The sequence below is a fragment of the Martes martes genome (genome assembly GCF_963455335.1).
Source record: "Martes martes genome assembly, chromosome: 1".
Taxonomy (NCBI): Eukaryota; Metazoa; Chordata; class Mammalia; order Carnivora; family Mustelidae; genus Martes; species Martes martes.
The window spans coordinates 115,568,863-115,583,510 of NC_137888.1; the positions used below are offsets into that span (position 1 = coordinate 115,568,863).

Sequence of the window (14,648 nt, forward strand, 5' to 3'; positions counted from 1 at the left end):
TGGCTTCTTTGGGTAAAACAACTGTCTTTTATTTAAATGTTCATATTTGTATGTCAGGGCACTTTTAGTTGTGCTAGGTTGTATTAAAACAGTATGTTAGCCAGTAGCTTTGAAAGAGACCTTTTAAAAGAAAGTCCCCGTACATAGGTACCAGGTTTTTTTTAGATTTTTAAAAGCTAAATTTTGATAGTAAATAGAAATGCTGCCCTCTACTGTTTGTTCATTGTTTTACTGCCAGGTAAAAATGCTCGATAACCTGTAGTAGGATAATTTTTTAAAGTATGTATATTATTAGATTGGAGCATAATTATATAAAAAATTCTGATAACTTAGTTGTTAAAGTGTATTTATTGCTTAATGCCAACTCCCATTTAATGTGTTTATTGTCACTTTTGCTTTTAGAAAAAACTTGGATCCTGAAACAAAGTTCAGTTTAGTTTTCGGTTCTCATTTTATGTGGTGAGCTTTAAGTAGGTGCTAGATTGATTCCTTGTGGTTGTGTGATTCAGAGTTTGTACTGATAGCTTATAAACAAACTAAAAATAAATTTTATAGATAAAGATAATTTTTCTGCTGTCGTAAATTAGTAGTATTTGCCATGCCTAGTTGAGGGACTGGAGAAGGGTGGAGGACTTGATGGAACAATGGGATCATTTGTATCTAATATATTTTGAAAATTCTTTTATATCATTGATTATAGTTCTGTAGCATTTTAAAATTACTTTGTTTTGATAGGTCATAAGTTTTCCTTAATTTCATTTATTGTACTTTTCACTTTGAGAATGTCTATTTGCTCTTTTTTGGGAATTCCATTTTTCTTTTTAAATTCATTATTGTATCCACTTTGTATATCCTTCACGACAACACAATATCTCTTAATGCTGTTACTTTATATATTTAAAATTGCCATTTTTGTCTTGTGCTAGTTCTAATGTCTTTGTCATCTGTGGTTCTCCTGGGAGTCTGCTTTTAATAGTTCTTCCCTTACTCATGTTCTGCTGATTTTTCTCATATCTTGAAGTTTTTGTTGTGTGCTTTACATAGTGTGTAAAAAAAAAAAATTGATATTAAACCCTTGTTCTTTCACTTTCCAGAAGCTAGAATGAAACTAATCAGTTAGGAGTTGAATTTGTATAGGGCTAGGTTACTACATTAGTTACTTTTTGCTTACTGCTATTTTCAGATATACTAAGAGTGAGATCAGTTTTATGTCTTTCGTAAATTCTTTCAACCAGCAGGATTTTAGGTTCTAAGAACCTCGAGACTATAGAAATGTTTGACTGCTCTTCTAGCCCAAGTGCCAGCCTTCTCCACTGCAGTTACCATTAGTAAATGTTCCAGGAGCATGATCCAGGGTGTGGGGATAACGAACTCTCCATTTTAGGCTCTTCCAGGTTCTAACTTGTCAGGCCAACCCACCTGTCACTAAAAACTCCACTTCTTAGGACACCTAGCTGGCTTAGTTAGTAGAGGATGCAACTCTTTATTTTGGGGTTGAGTTTGAGCCCCAGGTTGGGCATAGAGATTACATTAAAAAAAAAAAAAATCCACTCCTTACCCCAGCAGAGTTTCTTAACCTGTATCAGGCCCAGTCCTTTGCCTCCTCTTGCCTAAACTTGCTTCATTTATATAAGTATCTGCCTTCTTAAGAAAAGGCTCATTTCTTTGGGATTTGAATTCTTTAGATTAACTTGTGTTCAGAAATTTCCATTATTTTCTTGATTAAACTTTTTAATTTTGTGGTGATTATAGATTCATGTGGTTGTAAGAAATAACACAGAGGTCTCCTGTGCTCTTTACCCAATTTCCTGCAATGGTAATGGTAGTATTATATCACTAACTAGGATATTAACATTAACACAGTCAAGATACAGATTTCCGTCATCACAAAGATCCCTCAGTTGCTTTTACCACACCCACTTCCCTCCCACCCCCATCTGCTTCATAAATTCGCAGCTACTACTAATCTGTACTCCATTTCTAATATTTTATCATTTCAAAAATTTTTTATAAATGGAACTATAAGTACGTAAACTTTTGGCATTGGTTTTTTAAAACTCAGCACAATTTTTTTGGAGATTCATCCAGAAAATTGTTGTATATATCAATAGTTGTTCCTTTTTGTTGCTGAGTGCTGTTCCATGATACGGATGAAACATTGTTTAACCACTCACCTGTTGAAGGATATTGTAGTTTTTCTAGTTTTTGGCTATTACGTATAAAGCTCCTATTAAACATTCATGTGTAACTTTTTTTTTTTTAAAGATTTTATTTATTTACTTGAGAGAGTGAGAGAGAGCATGAGAGGGGAGAAGGTCAGAGGGAGAGGCAGACTCCCCATGGAACTGGGAGCCCAATGCTGGACTCAATCTCAGGACTCCAGAATCATGACCTGAGCTGAAGGCAGTCGCTTAACCAGCTGAGCCACCCAGGCGCCCTCATGTGTAGCTTTTTAATAAACTGCTGTCCAGGGTGGCTGTACCATATTATATTCCCATCAACAATGGATGAATGATCCTGTTTCTCTATATCCTCATCAGCATTTGGTGTTGTCACTGTTTTTTATTTTAGCCACTTTCATGAGTGTGTTATGATGTGTCAGTGGTTTTAATTTATATTTTCCTAATGGCTAATGATGCTGAACATCTTTTCATGTGCTTATTTGCCATCTATATATTTTTCTTGGTGAAATATCTCTTCATGGCTTTTGCCCATGTTCTAATTGTTTTGGGCTTTTTTTGTTTTTTGCTTTACCACTGAATTTTGAGAGTTCTTTACATAATTTAGTATACTAATCCTTTGTCAGATACGTCATTTGCAAACATTTTCTTCCAGTTGGTGCTTGTCTTTTCACTTTTCATCCTCTTACTAGAGTCTTTCCTATGGAGCAAAAATTTTTAATTTTGGAGAAGTCCGTTTTATTAACTAACACTTTCTTCATATGTCATACTTTTCATAACAAATCTAAGATGTCTTTGCCTGGTCCCAGGTTCTGAAGATTTCTTTTTTTTTTTTTTTTAATAAGTCCATGATTTATTGTGAGTTACTTTTTGTGTAAGATATGGGATGTAGGTTGAGGTTCTTTCTTTTTCTTTTTTCTGTAGATATCCACTTGTTCCACCACTATTTGTTGAGAAGGCTATCTTTCCTCTATTGAATTGCTTTTACAGATTTGTCATAAATTGGTTAGGCATTGTATAGAGCTGTTCAGTTCCATTGATTTATGTGTTTATTCACCACAAATACCACATAGTCTTGATTAATGTAGCTACATACATGTTTTGAAATTGGATAGACTTGATCTCATCCATTTTTTTCAAAATTGTCTTAGTTTTTCTAGTTTCCTTATCTTTCTAAATTTTATTTTTTTTATTTTTAATTTTTTTTATTTTATAAATTTTATTTTATTTTTAATTTTATTTATTTGACAGAGAGAGATAGCGAGAGAGAGAAACAAGCAAGGGGAGTGGAAGAAGGAGAAGCAGCTTCCTGCAGAGCAGGGAGCCTGATGCGTGGGGCTCAATCTCAGGACCCTGGGATCATGACCTGAGCCAAAGGCAGATGCTTAACGGCTGAGCCACCCAGGCGCCCCTTTCCAATTTTATAGTAACCTACAAACGTCTTGGGATTTTGATTGGATTTTAATTGTGTTAAATATGTAAATTGATTTGGTGAAAATTGACATCTTTACTATAGAGAGCCATACCATTACTATTTTTTTTTAAAGATTTTATTTATTTATTTATTTGACAGAGAGATCACAGGTAGGCAGAGAGGCAGGCAGAAAGAGAGGGGGAAGCAGGCTCCCCGCTGAGCAGAGAGCCCGATGTGGGGCTCAATCCCAGGACCCTGGGATCACGACCCGAGCCGAGGGCAGAGGCTTTAACCCACTGAGCCACCCAGGCGCCCCTATACCATTACTATTGGTAGTAAAGATGTTGGTTGAGTCTTCCAGTCTATGAAACATGGTATAGCTCTCTATTTAACTTATCATTAATTTCTTTCATCAGCATTTTGTAGTTTTCAGTGTACAAGTCTGGTCATTTTTATTAGATTTATACATTGTGTGTCACTTTTGTTTTGAGTGATTGTAAATGATACTGTAATTTTTTTTTATACCAGCTCCACACCCAGGGTGGAACTCCGTGTGGGGCTTGAACTAATGAACTTGAGATCAAGAGTCAGACACTTAACTACTTGAGCCTCCCAGGAGCCCCAATGACACTGTGTTTTTGAATTCAATATTCACATGTTCATTGCTATTATATAAAATACAGTTGACTTTTGTATTGTTGTCTTGTATCCTGTGATCTCACTGAATTCAACCTACTACTTTAAGAGTTTCTTTGTAGGTAATTTGAGACAACCCTGAAAATTGGGACAGTTTTATTTTTTCTTTCTACTCTCTATGCCTTTATTTCCTTTCGTTGCCTTATTGCATTGGCTAGAACTTCTAGCACTGTGTAGAGTAAGAATAGTAAAAGCAGACATCCTCCTTTGTTCCCAGTATTAGGAGAAAAACATTCATTCAGTCTTCCACAATTAACTGTATTATTTACTGTAAGTTTTTTGTAGCTGCTCTTTTTCAAGTTGAGCAAGTTTGCCTCTATTTCCCCCACTTTTTTTCCTGAGTTTTTATCATGAATGGATGTTGATTTTATTAGATGTTTTTTCTGCATTGATTGATGTTATCATGTCATTTTTCTTCTTTAACCTGTTAATATGGATGATCACACTGATTGATTTTCAAATATTGAACCGGGCTTGAATGCCTGCAATAATCTGTTAGTCATGGTTTAAACACTTGTTGTCTGTTGCTGAATTTTATTTGTTAATATTTTTTTAAAGATCTTTGTTTATATATTCATAAGGGTTATTGGCCTGTGGTTTTCTTCTTTTGTACTGTCTTTAGTTTTTGTTATCCAGATAAACTGGTTTTGTAATGAGGGTATGCAAGCTTTATAAAATTAATTGAGAAATTCTTTTTGTTTGTTAGCCTTACTAGTATTTTTCAATTTTACTGATTATTTCACAGAACCAGCTCTCTGTTTCATTGATTTTTTTTTTCCTGTTTTCAATTTTATTGCTTTCTGCTTTATCTTTGTTTTCTTTCCTTCTGCTTGCTTTGGGCTTATTTTGTTCTTTTTTTCCCTCTAGAGGTGGGCACTTAATAGATTATTAATTTGAGATTGTTTTCCTCTTAAGTATGTATTAGTGCTGTAAATTTCCCTGTCAGCACTGTTTTAGCTGTTTCTAACATATTTTGATGTGTTGTATTTTTATTTTCCTTTATTCCAATGGATTTTTTTCACAATTGCCCCTTTCATCCTTGGATTATTTAGAAGTGTATTATTTTGTTTCCAAGTGTTTGGAGATTTTTCTTGCTATCATTCTGTTGTTAATTTCCACTTTGATTCCATTGTGGTCAGAGAACACACTATGTTTGATTACACTTCTTTTAAATTTGTTAAGGTTTATCTTACAACCAAAATATATGTAGTCTGTCTTTGTATATGTTTTCTGGCCACTTGAAAGGGTGTGTATTCTATTGTTGGGTAGAATGTTCTATAAATAAATTTATTAAATCCTAATTACAGGTGGTGTTGAATTTTTCTTTATCTTTCCTGATTTTCTTTGTGGGTCTGTCATTTGTAGAGAGAAGGTTGTTGACGTCTCCAAGTATAATTTGGATTTGTCAGCTTGTCCTTACAGTTTTGTCTGTTTTTGCTTCACACACTTCGTACCTTTGTTGTTGGGTATATGCACATTTAGATTTAGGATGGCTATGTTGAGTCTTTGCAAAATAACCTTTTTATGTAATGTTTTTCTGTGATCTATGTGTCTGTTTTTATGCCAATACCATATTGTTATGATGATTATAATCTTGTAATGGAGTTTGAAATCAGGGTGCATGATACCTCCAGCTTTGTTCTTTTATAAGATTGCTTTGGCTATTTAGGTTCTTTTGTGGTTCCATACAAATTTTAGGATTACGTGTCCTATTTCTGTGAAGAATGCCATTGGAATTTTGATGGAGATTGCATTGACTCTGTAGATTGCTTTGGGTAGTATGGCCATTTTAACAATATTAATTCTTCCAGTCCATGAGCATTGAATATCTTCCCATTAATTGTGTCAGTTCTTCTTCAGTTTCTTTCATCAGTGTCTTATAGTTTTTAGTGTACAGGTCTTTCACCTCCTTGGTTAAATTTATCTTTAGGTTTTTTTTTTGATGTAGTTGTAAATATGATTCTTTTCTTAAATTATCTTTCTGATAGTTTGTTGTTAGTATATAAAAACACAACAGATTTTTGCGTATTGATTTTATACTCTGGCTTTACCAAATTTGTTTATTCTAATAGTTTTTTTGGTGGCATTTTCTATTTATAGAATCATGTCATCTGCAAATGGAGTTTTACTACTTTCTTTCCAATTTGAATATCTTTTATTTCTTTTTCTGCTTAATTTTTCTGGCTAGGACTTTCAGTACTATGTTGAATAAAGGTGGCAAGAATGGTCTTACTATTGATCTTAGGGGAAAAGCCTTCAGATTTTCACCATCAAGTATGAGGTTAGCTCTGGGCTTGTCATATGTGGCCTGTATTACGTTGAAGTACATTCCCTCTATACCTACTTTGTTGAAGTTTTTAAAATAAATCTATGTTGAATTTTGTCAAATGATTTTTCTGCATCTATTGATCATATGTTTTAATCCTTCATTTTATTAATGTGGTGTATCATGTTAATGGAGTTAGGGATATTGACCCGTCCTTGCATTTCTAGAATAAATGTTACTTGATTATGGTGTATGATCCTTTTAATGTATTCTTGAATTCATTGTGCTAATATTTGTGGAGTATTTTCACATCTATATTCACCACAGATAATGGCCTGTAATTTTCTTTTTTTTTTTCTCATAGTGTCTTTGTCTGGTTTAGGTGTTAGAGTAATCCTGCTCTCATAAAATGAATTTGGAAACATTCCATCCTCTTTAGTTTTTGGGAAGAGTTTGAAGAGGGTAGTAGTAAATCTTTGAATGTTTGGTAGAATTTACCTGAAGCCAGCTGGTTTGAACTTTTGTTTGTTGGGAGATTTTTGATTACTGAGTCAATCCTTTTACTAGTAATTGATTTATTAACATTTTTTATTTCTTCCTGACTCAGTCTTGGAAGATTGTATGTTTCTAGGAACTTAGCCATTTCTTCTAGGTTGTTTAGTTTGTTGGAGTGTAATTTTGCAGAATAGTCTCTTACGATCCTTTGCATTTATTTGGTATCATTTTTAACTTCTCTTTCATTTCTGATTTTATTCATTTGAGCCCTTTTTTTTTTTTTCTTAAAGAGTCTAGCTAAAAGGTTGTCAATATTATCTTTGCAAAGAATCAGTCCTCAGTTCCATTGATCTTTATTGTCTTTCAGTCTCTTTCATTTATTTAGTTCAAATCTTTATCACTTCCTTTCTTCTACTAGTTTGGGCTTTGATTGTTCTTTCTTTTCTAGTTAAGGTATAAAGTTAGATTATTTATTCAAGATTTTTTTTGTTCCTTAAGTTAGGCCTGTATTGCTATGAGCTTTCTGCTTGGAACTGCTTTTGCTGAACCTATTATGTTAACCTGAAAAATAAAACTACCACTTATTTTAACAGCAAAAATGGTTTTATTTAGGAATAGTAAGATTTGCAAATGAAGACTTGGAAGCTACAAATAAAATCATGGGCGGGTCTGTAGAACAAGGATTCTCTTTTATAAATGAAAGGGGAAGTCAGGAAGGCTGTTGTGAACAAAAAAAATTCACTGGAGTAAATTCCCCAATTTTACTCCAGTGAATTTTTTTTGTATTTTTGTATTTTGTATTTTGTATTTTGAAGTATAGTGGCTTTTCATTGGTTGAATTGTGATAGCCTCTCATTGGCTGGATGTGTTGCTGGGGTGGGGGAGGGTGAAAAATTTTCTTCTTCCTGCTGGCATAGTAAAGTAATACACATATGCAAGGTCTGTCTCTTCCTCTTGGGTCTGAGTTGACATTGAATGGGTGGAGATGAGAGCTCCCCATGCTAGTTATTAGCCTTCCAACTCCATTCTAAGCAAGGTGGTTCTTTTTTCTTTTTCTTCTTTTTTTTTTCTTTAGTATTTTCACACATAGATTTTGGTATGTTGTAGTGCCATTTCATTTGTTTTAAGGTTTTTTGTTTTGTTGTTTTCTTTAAATTTCTCATTTGATTTCTTTGTTGACCCCCTTGGTTATTCAGTAGCTCGTGTTTAATCTCCACATATTTGTGATTTTCCCAGTTTTCTTCTGGTAACTGATTTCTAGTTTCATACCATTATGTTCAGAAAAGATACTTGCTATGATTTCAGTATTTTCAAATTTATTGAGACTTGTTTTGTGGTCTAACATGATGTATCCTATAGAATGTTCCATGTGTACTTGAGAAGAATGTGTATTCTGCTTTGGGATAAAATGTCTGTGTGTATGTGTAGAGGGAGCAGAGAAAGGGGGGAGGGATAAGAGAAAGGAAGGAGAGAAAGCCCATCTGGTCTGATGTTTCATTTAGGGCCAATGTTTCCATATTGATTTTCTGTCTGAAGGATCTAGCCATCAGTGTAATTGTGGTATTAAATTCCCCTACTATTTTATTGCTGTCAGTTTCTCCCTTTTAGATGTGTTACTATTTGCTTTATATATTAGGTGCATCTATATTATATGCATAAATGTTTATAAGTCTTATATTTTCTTGTTGGAATGACTCCTTTATCATTATGTAATGCCCATCTTTGTTTTTTATTACAGTCTTTGTTTTAAAGTATATTTGTCTGATAAAGTACAGCGAATCCCACCTTTCTTTTGGTTTCCATTTATATGAAACTCTTTTTCCATCCCTTTACTTTGTCTCTGTGTGTCCTTCCATCTAGAGTAAGTCTCTTGTAGACCACATACTAGATGGGTTTTATATTTTTACCCATTTAGCCACCCAGTATCTTTTGACTTGAGGATTTAGTTCATTTATATTTTAAAGTAATTATCAGTAGTTATGTACTTAGTGCCATTTTGTTCATTGTTTTCTGGCTATTTTGTAGTTCCTTGGTTCCTTTCTTCTGCTTTCTTCCCTTGTGATTCTTTACTGTGATGCTTAGATTTTTTTCTTATTATTTTTTGTGTATCTACTAGCTTTCTTGCTTATGGTTACCATGTAACTCAAATAGAACAGCCTATGTATATAACAGTCTATTTTAAGTTGACATCAAATTAGGTTTGAATGTATTCTGTATCTGCATTTTTACTCTACCCCATTTATGTTTTTGATGTCACATTTTACATCCTTTTATTTTGTGTACTCTAATTAATTGTTCTGGTTATTTTTACTAGTTTTGTCTTTTAACCTTCATGTTAGTTTTATAAGTGATTAATCCACTACCTTTACCATGTATTTACCTTTACCAGTGAGATTTTTACTTTCGTATAAAGTAGTGCCCTTTCTTTTCAGCTTAAAGAAGGCCTTGTAAATCCAGATTAGTGGTGATGAATTCCTTTCAGCTTTTGCTTGTCTGGAGAACTCTTTTTTTTTGTTTTTTAATTTATTAATTTTTTAATAAACATATAATGTATTATTAGCCCCAGGGGTACAGGCCTGTAAATTGCCAGATTTACACACTTCGCAGCACTCGCTATAGCACATACCCTCCCCAATGTCCATAACCCCACCACCCTCTCCCTACACCCCTCCCCCCGGCTAACCTCAGTTTGTTTTGTGAGATTAAGAGTCTCTTTTGGTTTGTCTCCCTCCCGATCCCATCTTGTTTCATTTATTCTTTTCCTACCCCCCTGCCCCCCCCCATTGCATCTCTACTTCCTCATGTCAGGGATATAATATGATAGTTGGTCTTTCTCTGATTGACTTATTTCGCTAAGCATAATACCCTCTAGTTCCATCCACGTCGTCGCAAATGGCAAGATTTCATTTCTTTTGATGGCTGCATAGTATTCCATTGTATATATATACCACCTCTTCTTTATCCATTCATCTGTTGGTGGACATCTAGGTTCTTTCCATAGTTTGACTATTGTGGACATTGCTGCTATATTTGGGTGCACATGCCCCTTTGGATCAGTACATATGTATCTTTAGGGTAAATACCCAGAAGTGCAATTGCTGGGTCATAAGGTAGCTCTATTTTCAGCTTTTTGAGGAACCTCCATGCTGTTTTCCAGAGTGGTTCCAGCTTGCATTCCCACCAACAGTGTAGGAGGGTTCCCCTTTCTCCGCATCCTTGCCAGCATCTGTCATTTCCTGACTTGCTAATTTTAGCCATTCTGACTGGTGTGAGGTGGTATCTCATTGTGGTTTTGGTTTGTATTTCCCTAATGCCCAGTGATGTGGAGCACTTTTTCATGTGTCTGTTGGCCATCTGGATGTCTTCTTTGCAGAAATGTCTGTTCCTGTCCTCTGCCTATTTCTTGATTGGATTATTTGTTCTTTGGGTGTTGTGTTTGCTAAGCTCTTTATAGATTTTGGTTACTAGCCCTTTCTCTGCTATGTCATTTGCAAATATCTTCTCCCATTCTGTCATTTGTCTTTTGGTTTTGTTAACTGTTTCCTTTGCTGTGCAAAAGCTTTTGATCTTGATGAAGTCCCAATAGCTCATTTTTGCCCTTGCTTCCCTTGCCTTTGGCAACGTTCCTAGGAAGGTGTTGCTGCGGCTGAGGTCGAAGAGGTTGCCGCCTGTGTTCTCCTAAAGAATTTTGATGGATTCTTTTCTCACATTGAAGTCCTTCATCCATTTTGAGTCTGTTTTCGTGTGTGGTGTAAGGAAGTGGTCCAATTTCATTTTTCTGCATGTGGCTGTCCAATTTTCCCAACACCATTTGTTGAAGAGGCTATCTTTTTTCCATTGGACATTCTTTCCTGCTTTGTCAAAGATTAGTTGACCATAGAGTTGAGGGTCTATTTCTGGGCTCTCTATTCTGTTCCATTGATCTATGTATCTGTTTTTGTGCCAGTACCATACTGTCTTGATGATGACAGCTTTGTAATAGAGCTTGAAGTCCAGAATTGTGATGCCACCAACTCTGGCTTTCTTTTTCAATATTCCTTTGGCTATTCGAGGTCTTTTCTGGTTTTCTGGTTCCATATAAATTTTAGGATTATTTGTTCCATTTCTTTGAAAAAAAAATGGATGGATGGGATTTTGATAGGGATTGCATTAAATGTGTAGATAGCTTTAGATAGCATAGACATTTTCATAATATTTGTTCTTCCAATCCATGAGCATGGAACATTTTTCCATTTCCATTTCCCATTTCTTTGTGTCTTCCTCAATTTTTTTCATGAGTACTTTATAGTTTTCTGAGTATAGATTCTTTGCCTCTTTGGTTAGGTTTATTCCTAGGTATCTTATGGTTTTGGGTGCAATTGTAAATGGGATTGACTCCTTAATTTCTCTTTCTTCTGTCTTGTTGTTGGTGTAAAGAAATGCAACTGATTTCTGTGCATTGATTTCATATCCTACAATTTACTGAATTCCTGTACAAATTCTAGCAGATTTGGAGTGGAGTCTTTTGGGTTTTCCACATATAGTATCATATCATCTGCAAAGAGTGATAGTTTGATGACTTCTTTGCCAATTTGGATGCCTTTAATTTCTTTTTGTTGTCTGATTGCTGAGGCTAGAACTTCTAGTACTATGTTGAATAGCAGTGGTGATAATGGACATCCCTGTCATGTTCCTGACCTTAGAGGAAAAGCTTTCAGTTTTTCTCCATTGAGAATGATATTTGCGGTGGGTTTTTCATAGATGGCTTTGATAATATTGATTTGATAATATCTATCCCTACACTTTGAAGAGTTTTGATCAGGAAGGGATGCTGTACTTTGTCAAATGCTTTTTCAGCATCTATTGAGAGTATCATATGGTTCTTGTTCTTTCTTTTATTAATGTATTGTATCACATTGATTGATTTGCAGATGTTGAACCAACCTGGCAGCCCTGGAATAAATCCCAACTGGTCATGGTGAATAAACCTTTTAATGTACTGTTGGATCCTATTGGCTAGTATTTTGGTGAGAATTTTCTCATCTGTGTTCATCAAAGATATTGGTCTGTAATTCTCTTTTTTGATGGGATCCTTGTCTGGTTTTGGGATCAAGGTGATGCTGGCCTCATGAAATGAGTTTGGAAGTTTTCCTTCCATTTCTATTTTTTGGAACAGTTTCAGGAGAATAGGAATTAGTTCTTCTTTAAATGTTTGGTAGAATTCCCAGGGAAGCTGTCTGGCCCTGGGCTTTTGTTTGTTTGGAGAATTTTGATGACTGTTTCAATCTCCTTACTGGTTATGGGTCTGTTCAGGTTTTCTCTTTCTTCCTGGTTCAGTTTTGGCAGTTTATATATCTCTAGGAATGCATCCATTTCTTCCAGATTGTCAAATTTGTTGGCGTATAGTTGCTCATAATATGTTCTTATAATTGTTTGTGTTTCTTTAGTGTTGGTTGTGATCTCTCCTCTTTCATTCATGATTTTATTTATTTGGGTCCTTTCTTTTTTCTTTTTGATAAGTCTGGCCAGGGGTTTATCATTAATTCTTTCAAAGAACCAGCTCCTAGTTTCATTGATTTGTTCTATGGTTTTTTTGGTTTCTGTTTCATTGATTTCTGCTCTGATCTTTATGATTTCTCTTCTCCTGCTGGGTTTAGGCTTTCTTTGTTGTTCTTTCTCCAGCTTCTTTAGGTATAGGGTTAGGTTGTGTATTTGAGACCTTCCTTGTTTCTTGAGAAAGGCTTGTATTGCTATATATTTTCCTCTCAGGACTGCCTTTGCTGTGTCCCACAGATTTGGAACTGTTGTGTTTTCATTATCATTTGTTTCCATGAATTTTTTCAATTCTTCTTTAATTTCCTGGTTGACCCATTCATTCTTTAGAAGGATGCTGTTTAGTCTCCATGTATTTGGGTTCTTTCCAAATTTCCTCTTGTGATTGAGTTCTAGCTTCAGAGCATTGTGGTCTGAAAGTATGCAGGGAATGATCCCAATCTTTTGATGCCGGTTGAGACCTGATTTATGACCCAGTATGTGATCTATTCTGGTCTATTTATGACCCAGTATGTGATCTATTCCATGTGCACTAGAGAAGAATGTGTATTCTGTTGCTTTGGGATGGAATGTTCTGAATATATCTGTGATGTCCATCTGGTCCAGTGTGTCATTTAAGGCCTTTATTTCCTTGTTGATCTTTTGCTTGGATCTGTCCATTTCAGGGAGGGGAGTGTTAAAGTCCCCTACTATTATTGTATTATTGTCGATGTGTTTCTTTGATTTTGTTATTAATTGGTTTATATAATTGGCTGCTCCCACGTTAGGGGCATAGATATTTAAAATTGTTAGATCTTGTAGGACAGATCCTTTGAGTATGATATAGTGTCCTTCCTCATCTCTTATTATAGTCTTTGGCTTAAAATCTAATTGATCTGATATAAGGATTGCCACCCCAGCTCTCTTCTGATGTCCATTAGCATGGTACATTGTTTTCCACCCCCCACTTTAAATCTGTCTTCAGGTCTAAAATGAGTTTCTTCTAGGCAGCATATTGATGGGTTTTGTTTTTTTATCCATTCTGAAACCCTGTGTCTTTTGATTGGGGCACTTAGCCCATTTACATTCAGGGTAACTATTGAGAGATATGAATTTAGTGCCATTGTATGAATTAAGGTGACTGTTACTGTATATTGTCTCTGTTCCTTTCTGGTCTACTACTTTCAGGGTCTCTCTTTGCTTAGAGGATCCTTTTCAATATTTCCTGTAGAGCTGGTTTGGTGTTTGCAAATTCTTTCAGTTTTTGTTTGTCCTGGAAGCTTTTTATCTCTCCTTCTATTTTCAGTGATAGCCTAGCTGGATATAGTATTCTTGGGGGCATGTTTTTCTCGTTTAGTGCTCTGAATATATCATGCCAGTTCTTTCTGTCCTCCCAGGTCTCTGTGGATAAGTCCACTGCCAATCTAATATTTTTACCATTGTATGTTACAGACTTCTTATCCCGGACTGCTTTCAGGATTTTCTCTTTGTTGCTAAGACTTGTAAATTTTACTATTAGGTGACGGGGTGTGGACCTATTCTTTTGATTTTGAGGGGGGGTTCTCTGCACCTCCTAGATTTTGATGCTTGTTCCCTTTGCCATATTAGGGAAATTCTCTACAATAATTCTCTCCAGTGTACCTTCTGCTCCCCTCTCTCTTTCTTCTTCATCTGGAATCCCAATTATTCTGATGTTGTTTTGTCTTATGGTGTCACTTATCTCTCGAATTCTCCTCTCGTGGTCCAGTATTTGTCTCTTTTGCTCAGTTTCTTTATTCTCTGTCATTTGGTCTTCTATATCACTAATTCTTTCTTCTGCCTCATTTATCCAAGCAGTAAGAGCCTCCATTTTTTTTAATATATATATATTTTTTTTATTAGAGAGAGAGAGATCACAAGTAGGCAGAGAGAGAGGAAGGGAAGCAGGCTCCCTGCTGAGCAGAGAGCCCGATGCGGGGCTCGATCCCAGGACCCTGAGATCATGACCTGAGCTGAAGGCAGAGGCTTAACACACTGAGCCACCCAGGTGCCCCAAGAGCCTCCATTTTTTATTGCACCTCGTTAATAGCTTTTTTTATTTCAACTT

General features: G+C 35.3%; 1 protein-coding gene across 7 annotated transcripts in view; it reads left to right on the forward strand.

Annotated features, from left to right (window-relative positions):
* DLG1 (discs large MAGUK scaffold protein 1) overlaps positions 1–14,648 on the forward strand; it is a gene marked incomplete at its 5' end in the record, with an annotated part of 253,529 nt that overhangs the window by 44,350 nt on the left and 194,531 nt on the right. The gene's annotated exons all lie outside the window — the stretch shown is intronic.